Source organism: Propithecus coquereli, unplaced genomic scaffold, assembly GCF_000956105.1.
Source record: "Propithecus coquereli isolate 6110/MARCELLA unplaced genomic scaffold, Pcoq_1.0 Scaffold280, whole genome shotgun sequence".
Taxonomy (NCBI): Eukaryota; Metazoa; Chordata; class Mammalia; order Primates; family Indriidae; genus Propithecus; species Propithecus coquereli.
In genome coordinates, this window is record NW_012148397.1 from 288,941 (window position 1) to 302,952 (window position 14,012).

A 14,012-nucleotide genomic window follows, 5' to 3' on the forward strand; every position below is an offset into this window, starting at 1 on the left:
TGTTCCTATACACTAGCAATGAACGATACAAAAGTAAAATTCACAAAAATTTCATTTATGATAGCATCAAAAAGAGTAAAACATTTAGGAATAAATTTTACCAAGAAAGTACAAGATTTAAATACTAAAATCTATAAAACATTGTTGAAAGAAGTCAAAGAAGAACTAAATAAATGGAAACACATACATGCTCATGGATTGGAAAAATTAATATTGTTAAAATGACATTAGTCCCCAGTTAACTGACAGATTCGATACAACTTCTATCAAAACTACAATGACCTTTTTTCCTCTGCACAAACGAGTAAGCTAATCCTAAAATTTATATGAAAATACAAGGAACCCTGAATAACTAAAATCTTGAAAAAGAATAACAAATTTGGAGGACTCACAGTTGTGATATCAAAACTTACTACAAAGCTACAATAATCAAACTGTGTGGTACTGGCACAAAGAGAGACATATAGATAAATAGAATAGAATTGAGAATTCAGAAACAAATCCATTGATGGCCAATTGATTTTCAACAAGGATACTGAGAATATTCAATGGGAAAAGAATAGTCATTGCAACACGTGGTACTGAGATAACTGAATATTCACATCCAGAAAAAATAAAGTTGAACCTCCTACCTCACACTATATACAAAAAAATCCTCAAAATAGATCAAAGGCTTAAATGTAAGAACTAAAACTATAATATATCTTATAGGATAACTTAACTCGATGACTACTTAACTTTAATAGTCATCTGTTCATAGCAGTATTTTCAGCAAATTTTCAGTTAAGAATCTTTGGCTGTTAACCAAAATGCATTAAAAAAAAAAAAAACACCTTTCTCTTTCTACCATAAATTTATAATTCTGAACTCACATGTGTAATTGTTGTATAAAGTCAATTTCAGTCGTTTTTTCCTTTGGAGAAAAACAGATGGAAAAGGACTCATTTGCATTTGGAATTTACTTGGTATGATTTATTTCATAGGATAAGTTAGCAGTTGTTATGGCCCCCATCCATGATGTCCATGTCTTAATCTTCAGAACTTGCGACTGTTACTTCATGTGGCAAAGAAGAACTGAGGTTGCAAATCAACTGAATTTAAAATAGATTATCCTGGATTATCCAGGGGAGCCTAATGTAATGACAAAAGTCCTTAAAAGTGGAAGGGAGAGACAGAAGAGGACTGCAGAAAGATGTTGTGGGAGAAGGACTTTACCCTCCACGGCTGCTTTGAAGATGGAGAAAGGGGCTGTGAACCAAGGACCGCAGGCGGCCTCTAGAAGCTAGAAAAGGCAGGAAATGATTTTCCTGGGAGCCTCTAAACTGACATCACCCTTTAATTGAAGATACGTCATGTTAGATGACCCCTAATACTGAAGGAAGGATCCCAAGGCAAGTTCAACAGTATCATGGAGGCTGTTGGTGCATTTTCCATGTCCCTGGCCAAAGGAATGCAATCCTGCTGACACTCTGATTTTAGCCCACCGAGACCCATGTCAAACTTCTGACCTCTAGAACTGTAAGATAATAAAATTGTATTGTTGGAAGCCACCAAGTTTGTGGCCATTTGTTACAGCAGCCATAGAAAACTGATACCGAAAGGTAACCACATTCTGCCTCTAGAGGAGCAGCCATGTCTTTTCTCTTCCACACTAGATGTCTTTATTTTTATGTGAAATTTCAATCAGGCCAGCAAGAGCACAGAGTCACTTGGGTACATTTGTAGGTTTCCATGAAGGTTTAAAAACAAAAAAATAAGTATATAATATAATCCAAGTATTCCCATCAAGATGGGAGGGGGCCCATAAATTAAAATAGATTTAATCTTTCAATTCCCAGCTCTTTTGCAAGAAGCAAAGAAGAGAAAAAAAATTCAAGCACCGAGCAGTGTGTTGACTATTGAAAGACTCTAGAAGTGAAGCTCTTACTTTTCCCAGTAAGCAGAGTTGGAGAACTATAGTACCAGTGGTTAATACCCATGAATAAGATTAGACCTAAATTGTGAAGGAGAGAGTAGATCCCTAGAGCGGCATATTATTTTAAAATTACATTTTCCAACTTCTTGCTTTCCTGCTTCCATGGTGCGAAGGGAACTTGTGCTTTTCAGCATGTTGTAGCTAGCTGAGACGCTCCGAGAGAGCCAAGTGACTCAGTCTCTGGACCACTACCAAGGTTCTCAGGATTGAATCCTGCTCTTATTTTCTAAGGAACAATGTTTAACTGGTCTCTGTGGCATGGTGTCAACTGACATCACCCTTTAATTGAAGATCTGTCACGTTAGACTACCCCTAATACTGAGGGAAGGATCCCAAGGCAAGTTCAACAATAGGATGGAGGCTGTTGGCACATTTTCCATATCCCTGGCCAAGGGGAAGGCCCGTGTAATGAGGATATGTACATTTTGAACCCTCTCAATCTGACCCCAAAATAGATAAAGCAGGTTAAGCCACATTTATCAACCAGCTATAGAACCAGCCAGTGTGACAATCCCTCTGGAAGGCACATCATTCTGCTTTCATTTATTTTAAGTCACTCTTGTGAATCAGATAGTGCTCAAAACATCCCCAGCTCAGTTCACTGCAAAAGTGTTTTTTATTTCTCCCTGTGATTACAAACATATATTCAATGAATTATGAGACTCAAAATAAGTATTCTCATACTATTGCTTGGGGATTTGGGAAGTTAATATCTACACAGAAGATGATGAAGTCATCTGCCCCAGTGGCCTCTGAATTAGCAAGGTCCTGTGAAATAGATCTTGCCCAAACTTGTTTCAAGAACCAGGAGACCCAGGGTGGAGACAAAGAGAACTTGACCTTTGTACAGGTCCTTTATAGAACTGTCCATCCAGATCTGATCTCATACAAATTCATTGGTTGGCCCCAAATAAGACATTCAACTTCTCTTTCGCATGAAGAACAATACCTGCCTTTATTAACTTACAGTGGTGCAAGTTGGTGATCTCTTTCATACTCAGGAGAACTGAGAGGGCGGATTTGCTTGAGGAACCTCATGAAGGTCTTAGGAGGCCAGCCATCTGGTTCCTGGAGAATGAAGCTGACCGGCTGCAGGGGCCTTGAGGGAATGAAAAATGCTACGGGGGTGTTTGGATTTCCCTGAAAAGAGAATGTAGTCCTCTGACTGAGGGGTATGGATTTCCCCTGCCCCCTTTAGGGGCAGGCATGCAGAAGAATATGGGATAGAAGCCAACTCTAAGTAGAAAACCAAGAAAGCAAAGTTTATGAGAAAGACATGGTGTTGAAGGTGTGGTCAGAATCAGACAGCAAGATGGCAGACCAGGAATCATCAATTTCAAGAGGTTTCTTCAAGATGTGCACAATATACGTTGGACTAATATCCTACAGCCTCTTTGCCTTGGGGTTTCTTTTCTCAGTCCTACCCTGACTTCCACGTGTTAGCTCTTTGAATTTTGCGAGTATAGCCGTCTGTTCTTGGTAGTTGACCGGTGAGCTCTGATTGCCTGCACGGTTGGCTCTAGTTGGGCACAGCTCTACACTGAAAGGGCAATGGAGCCGTAGACGGGCAGTGGACAATTGCTTGAATGACAGTCACAGAAAGAATGATAGCAGAGCAAGAACCACTTATAGCATTTGGAATGGCAGCTTTAAAATCTGCTAAAGTCGGCTTTGCCAACATCATCCACTTGGGTTAGACACGCTCCTGGTGGTTAAGACATTGTTCAAGTACATCGGACATCATGTACTGGGAAGCTTGTTATTTTGTTTATCTGTCTCCAACAGGTAAATCATTGTCCTTTTCATGGTAATAATCCTTGGTTCCAGGCAAAGTACTAGGCACTTTGCACATATTATTTCATTAATACTGCCCTGCCCGGCTCTTTCAAAGAAGCCCAGCAAATGTCCCAGGAATGTGGTCAACACTCTCCTGGATGATCCGGCTTTGCACCTGTTTACAAAGGTACCGGATAAGGCTAATGTGTATCTTGTTTAAAGTCACATTTGAAAAACACCTTGATGTTCTAATATTTGTGTTCAATACTTTTGCCACTGAAGATGACTTCAGATTCTCAGGCCAAAATTAGATATCAAGACTGACAGAAAGCTCTCCCTATAGTTCAAATAATTTGGTGAAAAGAAAAAATAATCATAATCCCCCCTAGTTTAGCCACATTTTGTTTTATATTATCTTGCTATCTCCCTTAAGGTTAGGCATGTTCTGAAAGAGTTTTCAAAGTGTGGTCCTTGTTGGTCTTAGAAGGTCAAGGCCTTTTGGTGTGAAACTCCATAAATCTAAACTTACTCTCAGGGACAGCTACTCACAGGAGAGTTGTCAGACCACTGTTCAGGAGGATAACATCTTAAACTCTGGAACGAAGCATCCTCTCCCTCCCTCTGTCCTTTTCTCCTTCCTTCCCTTCCTTCTTTCTCTTTCCCTCTGTTCTCTTTCCTGTCCTGGGCTTTTCCTTTCTTTTACGTGTTCATCTCTTCTTCTTTTCTCCCGTATTTTCTGCCAAAGTTCACTTTTGTCTACATGCCAGTGAGAACTAAGATAAGCACAATTAAATCAAATGGATCTAGGTAGTTAGGTTTAATTACATGGTGAAAAAATGTATTCACCAGACTTACTTTCAGGAAGAACAAGATATTGAGAAAACTTCCTTGGCAAGAACTTGGAAGTTTGCATAGGAGCTGAGGCCTCCAGGGGCCTAGAGATGAACAACAGGGCTCAGCAGGGGGCAGAGAGAGGAATGTGTTTATTGCTCCTGAGCAGGGGAGGGGACATAAGGGAGGATGAGGGGTGGGAGGGGGGACAGATCCGGCAAGATGAGGGAGCGGGCTTACAAACCTCAACGTGGCCATTCCCAGCCATCTTCCAAAATGCAAATGAAGTATACAGAAAGGCATACCATAACACACAGTTAATGTTAGTGGAGATTTTGGGTCAACCAATGAAAGCTGGATTCTGTATCTAGGTTGATATCAGAGAAAAACAGAGAATGCAGAAGCAATAGAGAAGCATGAGGAACAAACCCCGAGAGCTTCCAGATTTCTGGAGAATCTTGGGATGACTTCAGTTTACCTCTGCAAGCCATGAAATCGGAAGTTTAAAGATCTCTTAGGAATAAGAGTGACTGTATAGTAGGTCAGAAAATCAAGACCCTTTTGAGAGTGAAAGGGGACGTTTGAAATAATTATTCAAGGCCTACAGGCTTACACTGGGGAAAATAGTCACTCTCCCTAGAAAGGCCTTTGATACTTGTATCTTGGCTTCATAGGAAAGAAGAAATATTGTGGAGGTGGTTCAGAAGGTTTCGCCTACACCAGGCTCAGGCTGCTAGGGACAGAGATGAAGTGAAGAGATGTGACGGCCGCTGGAGAAGGAGCTCAGGAAATGAATCGCAGATGTCTTCACTTCTGTGGGAAGATTCATTTTCATGTGCTTAGATGGAGGATGATAGTAGACTCAGTTTTGATGGGAGATAAGAGATGCCCAGATAAATTGCCAACACTGGTAAAAGAAAAAAATAATGCAGGAAAGAAGGGAATGGGAACATAAGGAAGGAAGGGAGGGAAGGAGGGAGTAAGTGAGTGAGTGAGTGAGTGAGTTAGTCAGTTTGAGACTTTTTGTTCCTGGTTGTCTCTCTGGATGAACTGACTGGGAATTCAAAAGTTTGCCTTCTCTGGGAGGCCGAGGCGGGTGGATTATTTGAGCTCAGGAGTTCAAAACCAGCCTGAGCAAGAGCAAGACCTCGTCTCTACTAAAATTAGAAAGAAATTAATTGGACAACTAAAAATATATATAGAAAAAATTAGCCAGGCATGGTGGTGCATGCCTGTAGTCCCAGCTACTCGGGAGGCTAAGGCAGGAGGATCGCTTGAGCCCAGGAGTTTGAGGTTGCTGTGAGCTAGGATGACGCCACGGCACTCTAGCCCGGGCAACACAGTGAGACTCTGTCTCCAAAAAAAAAAAAAAAAAAGTTTGCCTTGAGCGATACATCGTGGAACTGAGGGGTGGCTTTTGAACTACTGCTCAACTGAATGGCAGCCAGTGTGGTACCGTGGAAAGAGATGAGACCCTGAAATCAGATGGACTTACCATGTAATCCCAGGAAAACAAGACGGTTAAAAAAATTGTCTATTTAACTATTATTGCATCATGTCAAGATAGTAGAACAGTATCACAAAATTTGCAGGATTTCTTTATGATAGAAATAATAACCTTTCTGTCACATATAGATTTAAGTGTGGGGGTTACGGTGGTTTCTAAAAAGTAGAGTTATCCTTAAAGTAGCTGGAACTGAAGTTCAAGGGAAGGTCCTTGTGACCTCTTGGTGAGAGAGATGGTATAGATATTGGTGATGCTGTAAACAGAAAAATACAAACAACAACATCAAAAACCCCAGCAGATTCAAGTAAGAAAGCCATGTCAAATGTGCCAAGAGAGAATGTTCTGGGCTTGACAGGTTGATTTGCAATCGGACTTCTTTTCACGAGGGCAAGTTGGTGTAGCATATTCCAGGGGTATTCTTACCTGGACTAATAGGGAGAAAGCAGCTGGTCTAGATAAGATCACACCTGCAGAGGCTTCCAATGTGTGTACATGTGCAGGGGAACTGGAGGGAGGCAACATGGGGTGGGGGAATCACGTGGAGACAGGACATGTGGTCACGGTGTGTCACTGCAGAGCAGGGTCACCATGTGTTGGAGAAGCCACCAAACTTGAGCAATAGTGTGATACCCGTCAGGACCAAAACTCTGCCTTGGGAATCCTTTGCGGGTCTTGTCATATCTGGAGAGTATATCATTTCAAATCTGCAGGCGGTTTTCTGGTAAAGATTTGACTACCCCTTTGGGGCATAGTATCTTATTTTCTTGTCTGAAAAAACTGCCTGGATAGGCCCTTTATACAGGGTGCATTTATAAAGCAAGTACTGCCCAGTGTCCTCAGGGAAAACCCGTGAGGAGCTATGAAGTTGAATATGGATTTTTAGAACAAGTTGGGTAACTGAAAATGTGATGTTTGCCTGAACCATAACTCTGTTTCCATTATTAGTATTTTGCAGGGGGGAGCAGGGGCTGAAATGCTTCTCTTTTTTTTTTCCGTTGAGATTCAGTCTGCATTGTGTCTATGAGCCAGGGCTTGTCCTTGTTGACAGTAGCATGTTTCTGTTCAAGGGTGTGGGTGGAAGAAGGTGGCTGGAGGAATGCTCACCTTGCCTTGAGGAGGCCCTATGGAAAACAGAAGTGGATTATTTGGGGCAAAGACCACCCTAAACCATTGTGTTGATAATCTCTGGGCAGCGTTCTTGAACATACAACGGCGCAGGCTTGGAGAACTCTCTGGGTGTGAGGTGACTGCATTCTGATCACCTATTTAGTATTATGTGCGTGGGGGGCGGGTGGGAGAATGGGGAAGTTGTGTTCTCCTGGGGAGAATGGAAATCTCTGTTCTCTGTTATCCTGGGATGAGGTCAATACTAGGACAGAGATAGAAGGCTGGTTTGCTTGGATATGGAGAGCACAGTTTCTTCCCTCTGAGTCTCGTGGTGGGGCATAGACTCTGGGACTAAGACCTGCTTCAGGTCATTCCTCAGAGAGAGAAGCTGCTCTTCCTGCATGGAGAGGTTTAGAAAGCACACAGTGAAGACCTCATGAGAAAGGGTCGAGGCCTGTGACTCTAAACATGGTCATTTTGAGTTGCAATCAAGAGAAACTACCTATCGTATTATCCTGAATGGAGCTGGAGCCCGCTCTTCTAAGTGAAATATCAAAAGAATGGAAAAACAAACACCACATGTACTCACCATCAAATTGGTACTAACTGATCAACACTAATGTGCACATACGGGAAGTAACATTCATAGGGCAGGCGGGAGGGGGAGGAGGGGATGGGTATATCCACACCTAATGGATGTGGTACGCGCTGTCGGGGGGATGGGCATGCTTGTCGGGCGGTGCAAAGGCAATTTACGTAACCAAAGCATTTGTACCCCCACAATACTCTGAAATAAAAAAAAAATAAAAAAGAGATTCTTATTTCATTTCATTTATAGCCCAAAATACAGTCCACTCTTCCTAAAAACCAAACCAACACAAACCAAGCAACAGTGACAACCAAGTTCTAACTGTATGGAGAACAGACTTTGAAGGGAAGTGAAGGCAGAGTCCCCAAAGCTGGCCCCAGAGCCAGCCCCACGGTGTTGGCTTTCCCCTGAGGAGGGCGAGCAGAGGTCCCAGCAAAGTGTGAGAGAAAGGAGGCCACGGCGGTAACCAAGACAGATGTCCGAGGACGTCAGGGCACCGCCACTCTCGACACACAGGGAAGAGGGAGGACCTGGCAGGCCGACAGGGTGAGGCACCACTCAGTCCAGTTTCCAGTGTGGTGACCTCATTTGGACGTCTACGGTGGCGAGGTTGATGCAACATACACGTTACAACAACAATGACAGTGATATTAAAATAGTGATACGTTAACAGTAATACCATGACTGCTGTCCTCAGAACAAAACACCAAAAACGTGCTGCTTGTAATATCTTGAACGATCGTAAAATGCTTCTCCAACTCTTCCCCTCCTATCGTTCAGAGCTGACTGTTCCCTCCAAATGAGTCATTTCAATAGGAATGTTAATGAATTTGACATGTGTCAACATCGCCCTGAAGAAAAAGATGTTGGGTTGTTTTACTGGCTCACACAGTGCAGAGGGAACTGACAATGTGTGCGTTTGTCTGGAGCTTACACAGTACAAGACATATTCTAATCTCACGTCTCACGGAGCCCTTATCAACACAGCACAGGAGTCCACTGCCACCTACATTCCTGCCACCCTCCTTGTAGTTAAAAATGTGCTCTTGGTAGACTTGTTCTTCTTTCTTTCTTGAATCAGAAACATTGACGGTAACTTTAACTAGAAGCTGGTAATATGAAAATAAAGTATCTACAATAACATACAAAGTTGGTAGCATAGAGAAGACACATAGTAATGCCTTTGAAAATGTTCTTTGCTCTTATGTAACAAGTATAAAAATTATATGTAAGGACCTTGGGCATATGTGCATACTGGCCATATACTGACTTTCTTTTAGACCCTTTCCCTGGGAACACTGACTCCTGAAAACTGTGTTTCCCAGATTCCCTTAGGAACTGGCTTCTGGTTGGTTTCAGCCAATGGGTGGTACTGGTTGGAGGTGGAAAGCGGGAAGAAGAGAATAGCTATAATATTTCTCCTCTCTCTATGCCTTGATCAGCATCCCTAGCAAATGCGTGTCCCCCCTCCACGATTCCAGCTCTGCCCAAGAAGCTTCCACCATCCAAGCTGCTATCACACAGCTCGGGCTTTTGAGTTTTGATAAAACCACATCCTTTTGTCTCTCCAGCTGTAGGGGTGGCAGGAGATCCCAGTTGTTGCTAACCTCTGGGTCGCTTCCTCATATACTGTTTTCTTCTCCTTGTGATATGATTTCCAATATTCAATTTTTGCCATTGGGCTCCTCAGCTTTGATTCTTCTTTCTGACTGCAATGTGAGTGATCCAGGTTATTCCAAACAGTGACACAAGCGTAGGGTTGGAATTTCAGTGTGCTGTCATCTAACTGGCTTGTGCCTTTGCAGTTCATTTCCTGTTGGTCCCCCACAAAAGCATTCTGAACATTACATGGACCCATAAGTATTGTTCCACTTAAACTTTCTGGGTATGAGTTTTCTAATAATATTGTTGGCATATGTATCTAGTGATTTTTTGATATGAACGAAAAATAAATACATTCTGAGGGATTTACAGTCTGCAGGTTGGAGGTAGCTCAGGAAAGTTTCCAAGATGATTCTGAACTTTGATGGGGAAAGGCTTGTTCAAACCGAAAAAAGAAAAAAAGACGGCAAATCTTGGTAGAATAATTGGCTTCTGTCCTAGACTGTCCCACAGGCTCTATCCAGCTGGGGTATTTTTTCTTCTTTCATAAGACAAGCTCTGTTTTGCTCCTAATTCACACGGGTAAGATGCTCGGATTAGGTGTTCCCTTGCTCACCAGACGTGTTATGTTTGAGAGAGAATTTGGTCCCAGCCTTGAGGACCTGGCTTAGGGGAAGGTGAGGCCTGGCTTTTCTGGAACTTCAAGACAAGTTGCACAAAGGGAGAAAAAGCTCCCACGTTGAAAGGACAGGAGGCTACAGGTCTGAGTGCGATCTCGCTGTGTACCGCGGACACACACACACACACGGTCTACAATTCTTGGAGATTTGGTGGTGAAGGAAAATCAAATCAAGGCTCAATGGTGAAGACTTGAGTTTCTCAGGCGCTGGCAGGAGTGTATTAACACTGAGGCAGACTAAAACTTGGCCAAGAAAATTAGCGATGGGCGTACCTCGTAAAACATTTAAGTTTGGGCTCATCTCAATTAAGCCTCCCAGAGCCTCAGGTGTTTGTCCAAAGCTTACCTGAGCCTGAACTCTTGGAACCAACCGAGTTTGCTGAGGCCTGCAAGAACACGCTTCCCCATGAGAAACTTGGCAATGAGAAACCCCCATTCCCACTTCCACTCTAAAAAGATCCATGGGAAATCGATGAAAAGTAGGTTTCAAACATTTCCCGACTATGGAAATTCAGATTTCATTTTAACCAGACAATGTCCGAGTCTGGGGTAAGAACTAAAAAATTATCTTTTTGTCACATAATATGGAATCGTGATCTCTCCATTGGACTAATCATCAGGGAAGGGCATAGCATAAAATTTGGTTCTCTCTTTCCTGTCCTGGGCTGAAAACTGGATTGGTCTAAGTTAGATTTGGGGGTCAGGTCAGGCCAAATGGAGTTGGCTTCCTCTCACTTCCTATAGTCATTAAAAGCCTTTATCTAGCAAATTTAATATCAGTGATAATGACAGCAGTAACTGACATTAATGGAAGCCTTACTCTATGGTGAGTATCACACTAAACATTTTATAAGTGATTATCTCATTTTATCCTAACTACACTGCGGGTGGGTACTGTGATTATCTACCTACATTGCACAGACGAGAGAAACCGGCTCTGGGAGGCCACAGTACTTGTCTGAATTCCCTCAGTTACCAAGTGGTAGGAATTGAGCTTGGTTCCCTCCGGTTCCAGAGCCCATGCTTCTGAGCCCTTGGCTGGATGAGTCTCCGCTGAGCTGCTTCTCAGGAGAAAGAACAAAGCTATCATCTAAATAAATTAATCTGGTTCTGTTAATAAGATAATGGGCATGAAAATGCTTTGAGAGCTGCAAAGCCTCCCATAAAGGTTAAGGATTAATTATTACAAGAAAATTCTATAGCGTGGGAGGAACAGCAGAAACAGGAAAGAGGGAAATAAATTGATCATGAAATTAAAAGAACTGTATCTTGGAAGCCTATCAATGTAATGATTATGAATTTGTAAAACTTAAGTCTTCAAGGCCTGGAAGGGAGAAACATGGTGAAATAGGGAAAAAGATTAATTTGTGGGGAGGTATGCAAATGAGGATGAATCTTTTCTTTTTTTAAATTCCGATATCCTTGAGACCATTTGTACAAATTTTAAAAGGCAGAGTGAAGACTGTATGAATCCTTATTGAACCCTGGGCACTCAGGACTGTTGTGAGCTAACCACGGCCCTCCAAGACTGGCATGGCAAGTCTTTGTCACTGACTAGTGATGGAGGGAGCTCAAATACTACCAAATGACAAATGTCTGTATTCTTTCCACAAGGCCACACTCTAAGCTATCATCCTAATGAAAAAAAAAATCCTGGGATGGAAAGGAGAAAGGGTGAACATTTTGTGCCTGGACCTAAAAAGGTCATGAATGCCTCTACTTGTTCTTAGAAACATTAGTTCAGTGGATCTCAAATCTGAGGGTGCTTAATAGTCACCTGGTGACCCAAGTATAGGTGCTCAGGCTTCACCCCTTGACACTGTGACTCAGAAGTCCAGTGGGACTGGGAAATTTTTACTGCTAACCCATGCCCTGTTTTAACAAGCCCTACAGATGGTTGGGACGTCAGTGATCTGCACAGCACACTGGGATAGAGGAATCCACAGCTCGGAGTCTCCTAATGCCCTGATTTTCACAAAGATGGGCAGTAAGATTATAGTCATTAAACCAAGATCAAAAAAATGTGAAGACTGATATTTAGTGTATGGATATTTGTTGCGTGAAGCTATTACTGATTGGGTTTGTTCTTAGACAACCAGACTTTCAGAGCAGTGTGAATTTGGGGCAGACTGTATGTGCAGCACTACATGAAAACTTTTATATATAGTCTCATTTCAGACTTAAAATAACCTAAGAAGATTAGTATGGTTTTGCAGGTGAGGGAACTGAGAATTAGGACCATTTAAATACCTCAAATGAGGTCACAGGGCTAAGAAGTATTGGAACCAGGAGACACACACACACACACACACACACACACACACACACACACACACACCACACATAAAATATCTGTCCAGAAAGTATCCAGCCATGTAATATGAAAAATAGAGACATTTATTGAAGATGATACAAGATCCAAGAAACATAAGAAACATTGTACATAGGACAATGACGTCTCATTCCCCTTCAAAGTAGGCACATTTGGACCTCACATAGTTCTCCCAGCATCTCTTACCCTAACCCATACATGTTCAACATTCCCAGGTGTTCTGCTTGTTGCAGGGCTTCCAGAACATGGGTCACTTTCAACAGATTCTCGACCATCTTTGAAGCGTTTGTGCCACACTTTTATTTATGCCACACTCGTTGCATCATCCTGGAAAGCCTTCTGAATCATCAGAATAGTTTCCGCAGAGGGGTGTTCAAGCTTCATGCAAAATTTGATGCAGATTTGTTGCTCTACTCAGTCATTTCAAATGGGATAGCCACAGGGTACACATGCTCACTCCACGGCGTCTAGCGCCCCACTGACTAGTACAGTGACGTCGTCATTGTTCACGCGTGTGCATCTTGGTCCACTCTCCTTGGCGGCCAGGTTATGTCAATGTCGTGCAAACCATTCCCGTTATATTAGCAATGGCTGGACACTATCCAGACAGACCTCCATATATATAAAACCCTGTTCAGTATGCCATGTAGCTTCTAAATCTCTGTCTTCAGGTGAAATGCGTCACAGGTCTACTGTGATCAGAGCAACAGTTATTCGGGGGAAAACTTGGGTGTTACGGATAAATGGACCAAATTCCAAATTCACAGAGTCAAAGCCATGGTCTGATCATGGGAATGCATGCCCTGAGCACTTAGTCTTTTCCCTATGGAGTCCCAGGGCTCAGAGCTTCCTGGGCCATCCATGACATCATAACTCAATTGGTGGCTGCCATGGACCAGCCGTCACGACAGAGGAAAAGCTTGATACATTCCACAGCCTAGTGTTGACTGTCATGGTTATGACAATGAGGGGGAACTTAGCCTTCTCTGTAGTTATGATTTTTCTTTTTTTGTATTTTAATAATATTTAATTTTTATGATGATAAAAAGAACCAACCGCAAATAAACAACTAAATACCCAGCATGGCAGACAGCGAACATTGGTGTGGAGAAGAATAGAGCAGACCAAGGAGGATGAGGAGGGCAGAGCATGTAGCCTGTGTGTGATATGTATATTTGTGTTGCATGCATACGTACTAATGCATAGTAACATGCAGGTACTTTGGAAAACACTGAACACTAATATAAAACATCACTCACTCACTCTACTTCATAGGGATAACCATGGTTAGCCATTTGGCCTATTTCCTTCTGGGCTTTTTTCTCCATATTGAATTGCAATCATATCCTATCCTCTTTCATAACATAACTTACATTTTTTTACTTAGCATGCCATAAACCTTCTCGCCTTTCGTTAACTTTGTTTTGAAAACATGATTTTATATTTAAAAGTTTGCTAAGTACCCTTATAGGAATGCATGACAATTGATTTAGTCATTTCCTCTGTTGTTGGATGTTTAGATTAGTCCCCATTTTTCCACCAGCATAAATATGACACGGAGGCACTTTCTTACATCTAAACCTTTGTATGTATATCTAAATATTATCTCAGAAG